The sequence below is a fragment of the Cupressus sempervirens genome, chromosome 6 (genome assembly GCF_028749045.1).
Source record: "Cupressus sempervirens isolate cs-2001-9-10 chromosome 6, ASM2874904v1, whole genome shotgun sequence".
Lineage (NCBI taxonomy): Eukaryota > Viridiplantae > Streptophyta > Pinopsida > Cupressales > Cupressaceae > Cupressus > Cupressus sempervirens.
This window is the reverse complement of record NC_143123.1, coordinates 264,593,329-264,607,348: the sequence shown is the minus strand read 5'-3', so window position 1 is coordinate 264,607,348 and position 14,020 is coordinate 264,593,329. Positions and strand designations below refer to the sequence as shown.

At 34.8% G+C, this 14,020-nt stretch overlaps 1 protein-coding gene across 2 annotated transcripts in view; it reads right to left on the bottom strand.

Annotated features, from left to right (window-relative positions):
- LOC149552249 (uncharacterized) overlaps window positions 1–14,020 on the bottom strand; it is a 146,047-nt gene that overhangs the window by 62,587 nt on the left and 69,440 nt on the right. Inside the window, exon 5 of one of the 2 annotated variants that reach the window (XR_016352883.1) lies at window positions 12,350–12,648. The exons of the other annotated variant lie outside the window; for it this stretch is intronic. The gene's annotated coding sequence lies outside the window, so the exon portion shown is untranslated. Of the gene's footprint in view, window positions 1–12,349; window positions 12,649–14,020 lie in introns of those variants that run through there. 2 annotated transcript variants of the gene reach the window in all.

Below are 14,020 nucleotides of genomic sequence, written 5' to 3'. Positions count from 1 at the left end.
TGGACATTTTATCCACGTGTGGACACTTTGCACCTGTACGATCGCGCCTGGCAGCCATATTCTTTCCCACGTGCAGCACTTGAAGAGCTAGAATTTGGTTGTAACTTCTTTTTGGGCTCATATTTCTCATTCACGCCTTCAGGTTGGCTTTGTCCTTCATTGTATTCATCTGGATATGGTTATAAATCTTCATCCGATTACTTATTAGGCGTATATTCAAGAAAATCTGCTTGAAGCGACTTTGTTTTAAATATCTTCGAAATACATTTTCAGAACTGGTTCATGTTATTGTACTTCTATTATTACTTCTTGAAAATCATCAAAAATTCAAAACAATCAAACCCTTCTACAACTTTTGTCTAGCTCTGCAAGAAAATTTTAATAAACAAGGAAAACAAATTTTAAAAAATTAATTTATAGCAAATTAGCAGAAGAGATCCATCAAGGATCTTTCTGTGGTATCAGAACTTACATCCTGCCAGCCTGTAGGGTTTGTGAGAAATTGTCACAACAGATTTCAGCAAAAGTCTTGATAATTCATTTCAGCATCTAGGTACTGGCGAAAAAGTTTTGATAATTCATTTTGGCATCTAGGTATTGGATAAAAAAATTTGATAATTCATTTCAGCGTCTGGGTACTAGCTAAAAAGTTTTGATAATTCATTTTAGCATCTGGGTATTGGATAAAAAGTTTTGATAATTCATTTTGACATCTGAGTGTTGGCTAGAAAGTTTTGATAATTCATTTTGGCAAGGGTTGGAATAGACCAAGAACCTACCATGGCTAGAAATAAAAAAGGGTGCTCTAAGGTTTCATCTTCGTTAACAAGCACAAGTAAGATGCCTCTTGCGAAGACATTCAATGTTGCAGTTATGAGAAGCTACCATTGGTATTGTTCTCTTCCTAAGGAGATACGCAACCTCCTTTCCTTTACAGAATTTATGGGTGTACCTGAAGCAAATGATAATTGGGTATCTACAAGCTCTTTTCAGCAGCAAAAAGAGAGAAATATTAAATGATAATAAAGAAGCCATTGGTCACAAATTGGAAGAGATTACAATTAGGGGACAAACCATTAGAGATGTTGGAAATGTGACACCAAGGTGTGAGGCCTATTCTGAAATTTGCAACAGTAGTTCAAATCATGAGGTAACATTTATTTCAAATGGAGGTAATGATGTTGATGATGGCATTCAACTTAAGAAAGGAACAACAAGTAATACAGAGGGTCAGGATTATTTTGGTGAGTTTGCACAAGAGAGTAATCTGGACATAGGCATTTCAGAGGCATTGGGCGATGAGATTTCATGTCATGATGAGTCTAATCTCTTAGACCATACCCTAGAAATCAAAGCAGTGTATACTCATAGTGACACTGAATCCCAAGATTGTGATTCAATTGCATGTGCAAACACATGGGGAGCTGACGAGAGTGAGCATAGTGTGGTGATAGTAGTTTCATCATTGACAGAGGAGGTGGTCTCAAAGGTACAAAGTTGCAATACTATAAATGAGGATACATGCATTAGTGAATGCATACTGGATACCCCTTACAACGATGTACATGACTCCAACACAGTATTCTACCATAGCACAGATTCAAAGGTAGTACACATGCCTAAGAACTATCATTTTCAGACTCCTCATTGCTTGACTAGACAACTCAGGGTTGATGATAGGAGGGTAGACATAGTGGTTGAGCACTTTGATGTCACTCAACAGATGTTATCTACACTCAGTTGGAGTGCTCTTATGACTGATGAGTAGGATAGTGGAGGATTTTTCATGGCAGATTTCCATCCTCTTCATAAGGCTATGGGGATATTGAAGCAAGACTTATACTATCCGTGTTGTGATAGTGCACTCCCATCTTCAAAGGATACAGTTATTGACTGTAGGCACCTAACTCAACAGTTTGGGAGGATTGGTTGGTGGGACCAGCAAACGATCCAGCATTATGTCAAGCAGTTTTCGGCATGGACTATCACATCTATATCACAGAGATTTCATCCAGGATCATGGTTACAAGATGATGTGGGTATTACCAAACATGATGCTTTGGATGATTATTACTTTCGTGGTGGTATCACAATGGTTATGGAGAGATATGGCATGATAGAGGTTTCTAGTTATCCCTATTTATACCTGATGGATGGGTGCTGGGTCAAATGGTGTTGGAATTCAGGTGTTGTTTTGTTTGACGCCTTATCTTACAGGGATTCCAGTATGTTACCACCTTGGTTGTGGGAACACTCTCATCCAGTGTGGGATCCTCGTATTATCCTATGCAGTGCATTTGATTGGGCGATCCTTGATGTGTTGCTTCATTTCACACACCCAAGACTGTATATCAGAGTGGCGCAATAGGAATTTGTTCATTGCTTGTGGGCCAGCATCTCCGAGAGGGGAGGACTATCATGTCCCCTCTTTTAGCTCAGTCTAGCAGAGACATGTGAGTCAGCTTATTATGGGATCTTGTAGACTTACAGGGTTCGATAGAGACCCAGTATGGTTATTCAGTATTGGGGACTTGATGTTCTAGCAGTTATTGATCAGTTGGGAGATGTTCCTTGTTTTTAGGAGGCAGTTCCTACTTTTTAGGAGGTATGATCTTGCCCAGGGTTAGGTCTCCATGAGATTACTCTTTTGGTTCAATTTCAGAGGGATAGGGTTTGTTTCCTAAATTTTAGAAGCATCCCTAGATTTTAGGGATGAGACTGCCAGTGGATCTTTGATTTCCAACTTCAGTCACAGATAGGTGACAAGATGATTTTATGGTTTGTGATGTTAGTTGGACATTTTGTGGCTATTTGATTTATATTTTTAATATTTCCTAAGTTAGCATTTAATAATTAAATAAGGCTAAGTTATAGCCATTTTGGAGTAATAAGGGGTTTTTGGCCTCATCTGGATTGCTTATCCCTTGGTGTAATAGCTCGTTGGAAAGGTCTTGAATTTTTCTAAATATTTCTCTTTTGACTCAGAGCATTTTGGTGAACGGATTTCTTTTTATTGGGAAAAAGGTCATTTTCTGGATACTTGACCACTTTGAAAATGAGAAATATATTATTTCATAACCCAATGCCACATGGAGACACTTTTAGGGTTTGAATTAAGTTTGGTGGGTTATAAGGAGATGAAGACAAAGTTCGAAGATATTATTGACATATTACATTTTGGATTTGGGTTTTGGGCTCTGATTGAGCTTTCAGCATTTCAGATGCCAAACCCTCTTGCTTTACCCCCAAAACAGTGGTTTGGATTCGTAGTAGTTAGAAGCATCTTAGAGATTGTGCATTGTTTCTTCAGGGGAACGCAGTATTGAGTCCGAGTTTTAGCTGTGGTTTGAACATTTTATCCATGTGTGGACACTTTGCAGCTATACGACCGTGCCTTGCAGCCATATTCTTTCCCACATGCAACACTTGAAGAGCTAGAATCTGGCCATAACTTCTTTCTGGGCTCATAATTCTCATTCATGCCTTTAGGTTGGCTTTGTCCTTGGTTGTATTCATCTAGATATGATTATAAATCTTCATCCGGTTACTTATTAGGCATATATTCAGGAAAATCTGCTTGAAGCGACTGTGTTTTAAATATATTCGGAATACATTTTCAGAATTGGTTCATGTTATTGTACTTCTGTTATTACTTATTGAAAATCATCAAAAATACAAAACAATCAAACCCTTCTACAACTTCTATCTAGCTCTGCAAGAAAATTTTAATAAATAGGGAAAACAAATTTAAAAATATAAATTTACAACAGATTAGCAGAAGAGATCCATCAGGGATCTTTAAATTCGTCAGATTCTAGCTACATTTGGTTGGGGTGCTCCTATGTTAGATGAGCATGGTGATAGTAGTCTTTCCCTAGCAGATGTTCATACACTTTGAGAGGCTATCAGGGTCTTGAAGCATAGTTACTCTCAATTAGTTGCTGATAGGGATTACCTTCTGGAGTGGGGTAGCACCTGTTATGAGATGTTTTTAGGGAAAGAGGAGGAGGAAACTGAGCTTACCCAGGAGTTTGAGGTGATTGTGGACTCTCTTCAGTATACTCAGTTGGTTGTTCAAAAGTCACAGTCATAGTTGGGTGAGGTTACCATGGAGTTAGAGCGGATACAATCAACACCAGCCCCAGACCCTATTCAATTACATATTGTGGTTGGTGGTGAGTTTGCTTCCACGGTTGGGGATGAGGGGACAGGATGATGTGGTTGACACATCTATCCAACATATGGGTGCAATAAGTATAGAGGAGGTGAGAGCATTAGGGGAGACGAGCTCTTATGGTGATTTTCTTCCTTCTACCAAAAGTGAATCTTTTTCTTCATTTCATATAGCTAGTACCATTGGACAGATGGTAGTGCCACATTTTCAGAGGGATCAGCTGTGGGTTGCAGGGGAGCAGATTGATGCTTCCACATATAATTTCTATTACACAGAGTCTTTCATGGAGTATCTTTTGGAGAGTTCAGATGTGCAGGAGGATTCGTACAAAGTGTCTGAGGGTACTCTCATCTAAGGCTCTTGTGTCATTCAGAGGTTGGTGGGAAAGATTGTAGAGACTCTATCTACTACACTTCCCCACTAGGATTTCAAGGTTAGGTTTGCTAAGAGGATGGCCCAGGATCCTGCCCGACCAGTATTTCAGAGTCAGAGATTGGAGTCATCTTCTGACTCCCAGACTGATATTGATGAGCCCTTGATAGAGATTGGAATTTTTTATCGACATTACACTGTGAGGAGTGCTCATCACTTTTATTTTAACCCACAGGTAGAGGATTTGGTTTCATGTCAATGTGGGTTGGCTCAAGCTTCATACCATCCATTATGCGATGGGTTGTTAGCACCATCTTTTGCAAATGGGGTTGATAGTTGCAAATTAGACCCCTTGCAATATCTACACACCCAGGACAGTTTGGCAGAGGTTGGAGTTGGTGGTAGTGTTTCAAGTACCTATGGTTGTTACCATCACCACAGTGCAGTTGGGTGTGAGTATTAGTTTGATGGGGACTCAGGTGTGGACAGGGTTGGAATTTCAGTTGAGTTGAGTTCCGATGAGTTGTTGCCTACATCAGCGCCTCAGGTTAGATTTCAGATGATTCTAATGTTGATGTCCGTTATTTGGGTGTTGGTGCTACAGGAGTTATGTAGCAAGGATTGTACCCAGTTCTACCTTTGGGATCCAGGTGGATTGTGATATCCATTTTGCTCTAGGATTGCTTGGGGACAAGCAATCTTAGGGAGGGAGGACTATAATGTCCCCTTTTTTTGCAACTTCTTGCAATTGGCTAGGTCAATTCACCATCGCGACCCTCGTGAGCTAGCAGTAGGATTTGAGTGTCTCAGTTATGTGGTTATAGGCTCTCCAATAGCCTATGGTGTGTTTTGGCTCCATTTGAGAGACTTACTATTTATAGTAAGTCAAACTATTTGTTCCGATGAGCTCAGTTGAGTTAGAGGAGTTGGATGATGCTCTCAGTTTTTATTTTGAGCTTCTGATTTGGGCTCCAAGAATCTTGGAGGGAGCATCTATTTATAGTAAGTCACCCCATCAGGTTCATTCATTGTTTTTCATCATCAGGATCACTTTGGTGTTGTCCGATTTTGATTCTAATGCTTCTTCAGTTATTTTTGCAAGATGGGTGAATTATTATTATTATTTATCTCAATACACTAAGATTGCTATTTTTGTCGATGTTGTTTGTTGGTCACCTCAGTATCATAGCTCGTTGGAACCGGGACAAAAAAATTTAAATTGTGGGAACAAGAAATAGTGGCCTTGCATGTCAGAATTTTAAGTTATGGTGGAAAAGGTCATTTTTTGGAGCCAAAAGCAATTAATAAATTATATTAATGGCACTTTACTATATTCTAATGTTGTGTAGAGTAAGCTTCTTAAGTGGAGTTCTTTTGGGAAACCGGTGCCATTTGGAGATTATAAATATAAGGATATTTGATGAGAAAAGCATCTGATTATTTGTTTATCTTTTTGCTTGTTGTCTTTGTGACAATTTTGAGTCTATGGTTTTGTGTCCTTGCTGAAGTATAAGGGTTAGATTCTGAGTTTATCTTGCAGTTTGCTGCTGAGGTAAAGCAAAATGTGATTGCTTCTCTACTGTATCTACTGTTATTGAGAAGATGATTGAATAAGTGTTGAAGATTGGATTCTGGATAATGAATTGAAGGTTGAATTATTAATTTTATGCTTCTACGTTTTGGCTAGGAGTTCAATCTGAATGTTACAGGGCTTCCATTTCACTATAGGGCAGCAATTTATCAATTGCAGGGTCATGTTCACCTAAGGAGGGTTTGTGTGACATTTATGAGGGGCCGAAAAACAATTTTCAAGAGCTGTGTTTAATTTATGTGGCCTATGATAAATATTATTGGGGCTATTGTAGTTTCACATTGGACTCCAAATTAAAAGTCAAAGCCAATCTATATTTCTAGGTTCTTGGCATTTTAAATATGGTTGTTGCTACTATTTGTTTGAAACATTGTTGGTAATAAATTAAAGCTAGAGCAAATCATCTGTCTTTTATAATTATATAATTGCACAATTCGTAGGGCAGAATTATGAATTAATGTTGGCATTCACACAATAACAGTAAAAATTGCCAAATATTTGACGAAATGTCAGACTATTGATGATTATTAAGGATATAGCCAGCAGGGATCTTTACAGTAGAATTACGAAAGTAATAAGTTTGTTGTCATTCCCAAGGCAAAAAATGAATAAGAAAAAATGGGGCTTGTACCAAAAAATTTAAAATTTCTCTAGTATTCAATCAAATGGGTCACATTATGAGGTGGTACTATCCCAACAGTCATTAGTAAAGAAAAAGTGAAGATCACGGAAACCATCAAAAGGTATTTCTGGGTTTTATTAACTTTAAACCTGCATTTTTCATCTACAACTTTATTCAATTGTTTTTGCATTTTACTACCATGGGAGGACCCAAGCTGTGAATTGAACCAAAAAAAATTGATGACACCTTCAGAAATGGTCTGAAGGTGATGTTTGTGAGGAAGGGGGAATCTTGCCCTTCATGGAGTATATGACTGGTCGCCATGATGAAATTGTCTCCAAACACATTGTCTCTTCATGGAATGAGTGAAGGATCACAGTGTAGAGCAATAGCTTTGAGATAAACAAGGAAGTTATTACAAAAATGACTTGCCTTTCCATTGAAGGACCAAAATTGACAAAAACAAGTAAAATGTCCAACTATGATGCTCTCCACTAGTTCTTCAGGCCCCCTGAGGAACATGTGAAGAAACAAGGCAGTTATAGCAGGGAGGACCTTTCAGGAATATTTTACCTCAACATTTCTGAGAGTAAATGCTTAGAAGCTAAGAATGATAACACCTGGTTCTGGCATAGGAGATTATGTCATGTAAATTTTGAATGCATTGTTAAGGTAGGAAGGAAAAATTGTGTAAGAGTTCTGTCTCCTATCACTAAGCCCAACAATGTGATGTGCAAAGACTGCCAACTAGGTAAGTTGGCCACCTCTAGCTTCACTACCAAGTCATTCACCTTGGAACAGGTTTTAGAGCTAGTTCATAATAACATGTGTGGTTTCATGAGGACTCAAAGTGTATCTGATAACAGATACTTGATGTTGTTTATTGATCATTTTTCCAAAATGGTGTGAACTATTTACTCGAAGGAAAAATCAGAAGTCTTTAACATGTTCAAAGCCTACAAGGCAAAGATGGAAAGAGAGACCGGTAGAGTATTGAAATGCTTGAGATCAGACCAAGGAAGTGAGTTCACCTCACAAGAATTTGAGATGTACTATCAAGAGTATGGAATCAAAAGACAAACGTCAACTCCTAAGACGCCAGAATAGAATGATGTTGCAGAAAGAAGAAACAAAACAATCATAGATTGTGCCAAAACATTGATGATTCAAAAACAATACTGCATAGATCTATTGGAGAGCAATTGTGAACACGGTTGTGTACACCTTGAGTGTACTAATTCAACTTCCCTCTTGTTACATCTACCTATCTTTTGAATAACACATGAAACAATGTATTTTCCTTGTATAAAACTATAGCAGCAATTTGAAAACCCACAAGTAAAAAACAAAAAGACAACATACTCAACCATTGAAGAAAACCTTGTGTGAAGCCTATTCCAAAAGTTTTATACCATTTTATGGCCCTCAAACTAATTATAAAGCATGTATATACAAATTATTTTAAAAAAATTATTTAGACTATTAAAACTAAATTAAACTTAAAAAGCCACAAAACATTAGAGCATAATCCCACACTAATTTCATTAAGACTATTTCAATTCAGGCTATTAAGACTAATATCACTTCCAAACAAATCATCCACTACATAGTTGGAATTATTTATATTAAGGCTATTAAAGTGAAATTATTTAGACTACTAAGACTAAATTAAACTGAAAACATTAATGGGCTTCCTTCATTTAGAAAAATGGTTAACACTATTAAGACTAAATTGAACTTTAAAAGGTGAAAGACATTAGAGCATAATCCCACTCTGGATGTTATTTGTAATGTTTCTATTGATAGTGGGCACATAATGTAATTATGAATTTTGTTGGATCTTTATAGAAGTGATTCTACCTTATATTAAACAAGGCAAGGAATATACCTAATAAATATAGAAACAAATGCTCGAAAAAATAATAATAGAAGAATTGCAATTTTTTTTTAAATATTAATAAGTAAAGAAACTTACCTGGCAAATATCATCAAAGAGCTGATGTAGGTGTTGGTTGTGGGTGCTAGTGTGCTGGTTGCTGGTCCATGTGGTTTTACTAGTTTTTCTTTTTGTTTTCTGGCTTATTTAAAACTCTAGGTTCTAAGTCCTTGTAAAACCTGGTCTCTTTTATTTGGTTTAAAATTTTGGTTTCAGGTCCCTGTAAAACCTAGTTTCTTTGTTTAAAACTTTAGGTTTCAAGTCCTTGTAAAACCTAGTGGTGCTTAATGTTTATCTTTAGATTTTTGTAAAGGGTTTTGGGTCCCTTCAAAACTTGTTTTTACCTTAATCTAAAACTTACCTCTTAAATGATATTATTAAAAAAATGCATAAATCTTTGCACTTCACGCTGAAGTTCAACAAAGAATGTATATCTAATAAATATGGAAACCAGGTTATTTAAAAAACTAAAAAGAAATCAAATTCAAAATCTCAAATTTAATGAAGAAAGAACTTACCTCAGTGGAAAAAGATATAAATATTTATCAATAAATGATTTTATCAAAATACAAAGCATTCTCAAATCCAAATTTCATAATTTCTAGAGATGACATGTTGTCTATGGACAATATTGTAAACCCTAAGACTGATTTGTCTCCGAATAAGTTAACTAGGGACAAATATGATTGAACAACAGTAAATTGTCTATAGACAATTTATTTATTATAAATCATAAAACCCATTTTTAAAAATAAATAGAGTTCAACATTTTAATTTCATATTTCAAAGATAGCAAAGATTTTTGTCGAGGAGGCAACCCACCTTCTACAATGATAACTTCAACTGACAATAATGTTAGAACCAAGAAAACGTGAAACTCTATAACACTGCATAATTTTGAGGTAACTAAAAACACAATGAAAGTTCTATACATAGTAAAACGAGATTAAGTAATTAATAATAGACAAGAAATTTCAAAAATCAACAAACAAAACAAAATTGTCTGCTAAATAGGTTCACATTAAGAGATTATTACAGGTAAAGTAGCCTTAAGAAAAAAATAATGAATGAACTCGCACACAACATACATTCTATAGAAGCAAGTCTCAAAACGAAATATAATAGATCATGTAGAAAAATAATTCAAGAGCACACAAAAAATTCATAGATGCATATATTATGAACACCAATGGTGAATTATTTACACATAAAGAGTCTAAATACAAAATAAATGCTTGTAGAATAAAATATGTTAGCAGTTTGTAAAATAAAACAAAGGAAGAAACATACTACCTACTCTTTTAAGCAAAGAGATATAAGTGCACTGTTGTAAAGCATCACAAAGAAGTATAGTTTACACACCAGTGAATAATATGTACTCATGTTGATTCTTGGAAGAAAGCAACAATAGGATTGTTCTAATGAAGATTTGACAATGATGCACAATATATTTTCTGTTTCTAAAAACTATGTCGCAATTTGAAAACCTCGGAAGAAAAATCAAAATGACAACATACTCAAGCTTTCAAGAAAACCTTGTGGAACACTATTCCAAAAGTGTTAAAACCTTCCAAAGGACTTGGATTGAAATAAGGGATATGGACACAAATTATAGATATTACAATCTGCACAAAATCGAGAGCTTTATAAACATTTGGAACAAATCTTTCTATCGGTTTCCTTTATGAAACTTTTTAATTTTCAAATTATTCTAAATCAAATCAAAATAGAATGTTACCTATGTAACGTGTTGCAAAGTAGCACGCTTTAGTTCATGGTTATCTTAACTGTTTCCACCTCACGTAAATTAATGGTGAATTCTGCCATTGATGTTAAACTTATCCAGAACTCAAACATGAGATTAAAAATTCATTACAATCCGCACAAAATCGAGAGCTTTATAAACATTTGGAACAAATCTTTCTATCAGTTTCCCTTATGAAACTTTTTAATTTTCAAATTATTCTAAATCAAATCAAAATAGAATGTTACCTATGTAATGTGTTGCAAAGTAGCATGCTTCATTTCATAGTTAACTGTTTCCACCTCACGTAAATTAATGGTGAATTCTGCCATCCATGTTAAACTTATCCAAAACTCAAACATGAGATTAAAAATTCATTATAAAAAGTATACTATTGTCTTTTTCTTTATCTAAAATGTCACAAGTATGGAATATTGAAAAATAATAATTATTTAATATAAGTGTCATTTATTAAGTAAGATGCTTACAAGATGTCTTGCAATTAAAGTTGAGAAAAATAAAAATCATATTTTATTATAGTGTGCAAAAGATTGATAAGTGGCATATGATCATTTGAGAGTGAAAAAGAGTTATGTTTTTTTAAATAACATGAATTTTATCACAATTAGTGATAGTTTTGTTCAACTACTAGACCATTTTAAAACATTTATGACGACTAAATATAAATTCTTTTAATAGGAAATGTTGTTCTCACAACAAATGATGTTGAATTATTCATGTACCACAATTTTCATGACTAAACAAGATATGCAAAGTGTCAAGTTCCTACCTAAATTTTGGTTAGTTTAGAGTAGATAAAATTAGAGATGAAGTTAAAGGGGCTGAGAAAAGAGGAGAAAAATAGATAGAGCAATAGAGGGAGGTGTAGGGAATTAACTAGGGTGACTTGATAGATAGAGACAAAGAGGTAGAGAGAGATAAAGATACAGATAGATAAAGTGATAGCTAAGTATATTGGGAAATGATATAGAGTAAGAAAGAGATAGATATATACAGAGGGAGAAGGAGAGGGAGCAATAAAGATATATGTGGAATTATAATAGAGTGGTAGTGTGGATAGTTTAGAGTAGATAAAAGTAGACGTGAAGATAGAGTTGAATTTTGATAGCAATAGCAAATGTTGATTTTTTGTGACAAATATCTCCCACTTATCATTTGGTAGTTTTCCAAATTATGGAAAGAATGAGGATCTTATGAGGGAATGAAAGTCATTTTTTTTAAATGATAATGTTTGTTGTGTCATATAATAAGTAACATTGATTGGTTTATAAGGAAATGGGTCCCAATCTTCGTTTTTAAAGTTCCAAGTCATTTGTTTAGAAAAGTGTATTTGGCAGGCTAAGTTAGGTAAACTTCTTCACAATGCATTCTCTTGTCACGTTGCTTTGATTATGGTTATTAAGATTTAATTTATTTCAATCTTAGATTATGAGGGAGTTGAAAATATGGGAACAAGCTTCGCTTGTAAGAGGTAATTAGTCTTCATATTTTTATCTGTTTCATTATAATAGGAAGCAAGGATGTGTTTTATCCTTTGCTATGCAAATAGTTTGCATGCCTTGGTTTAGCATTTTATCCTTCCCTCATTAAAAATTGTGTATTTCTTGCAACATAAAGGTTCATGTGATTGTATGCCATCGTGATCTTATCACCATAAAGAATCATTGTTACAGACATTAATAATATGCACGGCTAGAGGTTTTCTCATACAAATACTATGATTTGTTCATACTATTTAAGAAATGGCTAAATTCTATTATTATGATACATTATGTGTTTGAAGTTTGAATCAAGCACCAAAAGTTTTTGACTTTAACTGAAAAATGCAATCTTCAAAAGAAGAGTTCTCCTAACACTTAATACATTATTCGGATACTGAATAACAGAAATTCAAGTATAATTTAAAATTCCATCAATATTCAAATAGATAGACAGATAATATTTGACATGTCAAATTTCCTCACACAGTGTTATTTCTTTTAAATGGAAACAATGTAAATAAATAAATAAAATGCTTGAGCGACACTTCTACATAAATCATACATCTTAACTATGCTTCCACATCTGCAAAATTATAAGCATGACTAAAGTATGCCTTCAGTTTTTCTGGAAAAACATCCCGTCCCTATCTGTGTGTCCACACTTTGCATAAAGTCTACAGCAGCTCGTTCATGTGCCCCTTGACATGCTGTCCAGTTGTCATTTATTCAAACACTATTATAGCTCATCCCATCAGAAATCTACTATACAGTTATATGCCGATTTTAAATATGAATTTACTTTTTGAAAAATAGAAGAATGTCAGCAATATCTTATCTGTAAATCTATAGAGCAGGTGGATAATTGTCTTACTGGCCACATTCTGAATAGTGTGATCAAAATAAAAGGTTTAAGCTCATCTTGATGGTGATGAAAGCCTGCGTCAATGCATAAATATCCCTTGAGATGAGATACAATTGAGCTTCAGCAGCACATTGTTCCACTTGCACTAGCCTCTATCAAGTCTGTTGAGGACTGTTTCTGTAACAAATGTGTGATATCCCTTATCCGGACTAGGAATGAATGATAAAATAATATATTAGGACATTAAAACTTATATCACTAATATGATCTATAATAAATATAATATATAGTAACAAAATTATTATTGATTTACTATTAGCACTGCCTAAGAAAGAAAAGCCCAATTAATAAGGGTCAACCAAAGAAGACTGACATCCATCATAATCATTGTCCAAGGGAAGCCAATATTAAATAATAATAGGATATAAACTAATGGTAATTGGCAGTAGCGATTTAGAATCGATCATCTAATTGGGCAATATAATAGCAGCAACTTAAATATCAAAATGATGTAAATGGTAGTCATTGCATGAATAACCAATCAACGCCTAAATGAGACCATAAGTCTTAAATCAGCGATCATGTTAATAATAATAAAAAGAAAGGTTGATGAGAATGATTATAAACAGATTTTTTACTCTTCACAAGGAAGAGATAAGGAAGGATTCAAGGAATGAATCTTATTTTAATAATATATATAAGGGGAAAATTATAGTGCTCTAGCTCTATTAGCCTCTATTTTCGATAAATTTAAGGCCATTTTATGGGAGTATTGTAGTACTTAAGTTCCTAGATGGAAAATCTACAACCTCTTCAATGACCAGATATACAAGGCTGTGAGTCTTAGGTGTCAAGGCAGAATTCTAGGTATCTTAATGTCTCGAGCAGAAAGGCGAAGAGTCTTGCATGGAAATTACCACTCCTGTTGAAGGTGATCAGTTATTCCACAACCTTTGCTAGCATCCATCCTCCCTATTTGTGCCAAATTAGGAGGTTTAATATAAAGCATAAAGAGTAAAGACTTTTTGCATGTTGTAGTTGGAACCATAGTTGCCATAATCAGCTAGTTTCCACTTCCGCCTAGTTTTTGGGAGCAGTGAGTTTTTCTCGAGTTTACTCGCAGCTCAGTTTGTAATGCCCCACCCGGAGATCCTTGGAAACAAGGATGAAATACAAGCCAAGAACTTTTTTTTTTACAAGTATGAATGCACATGACA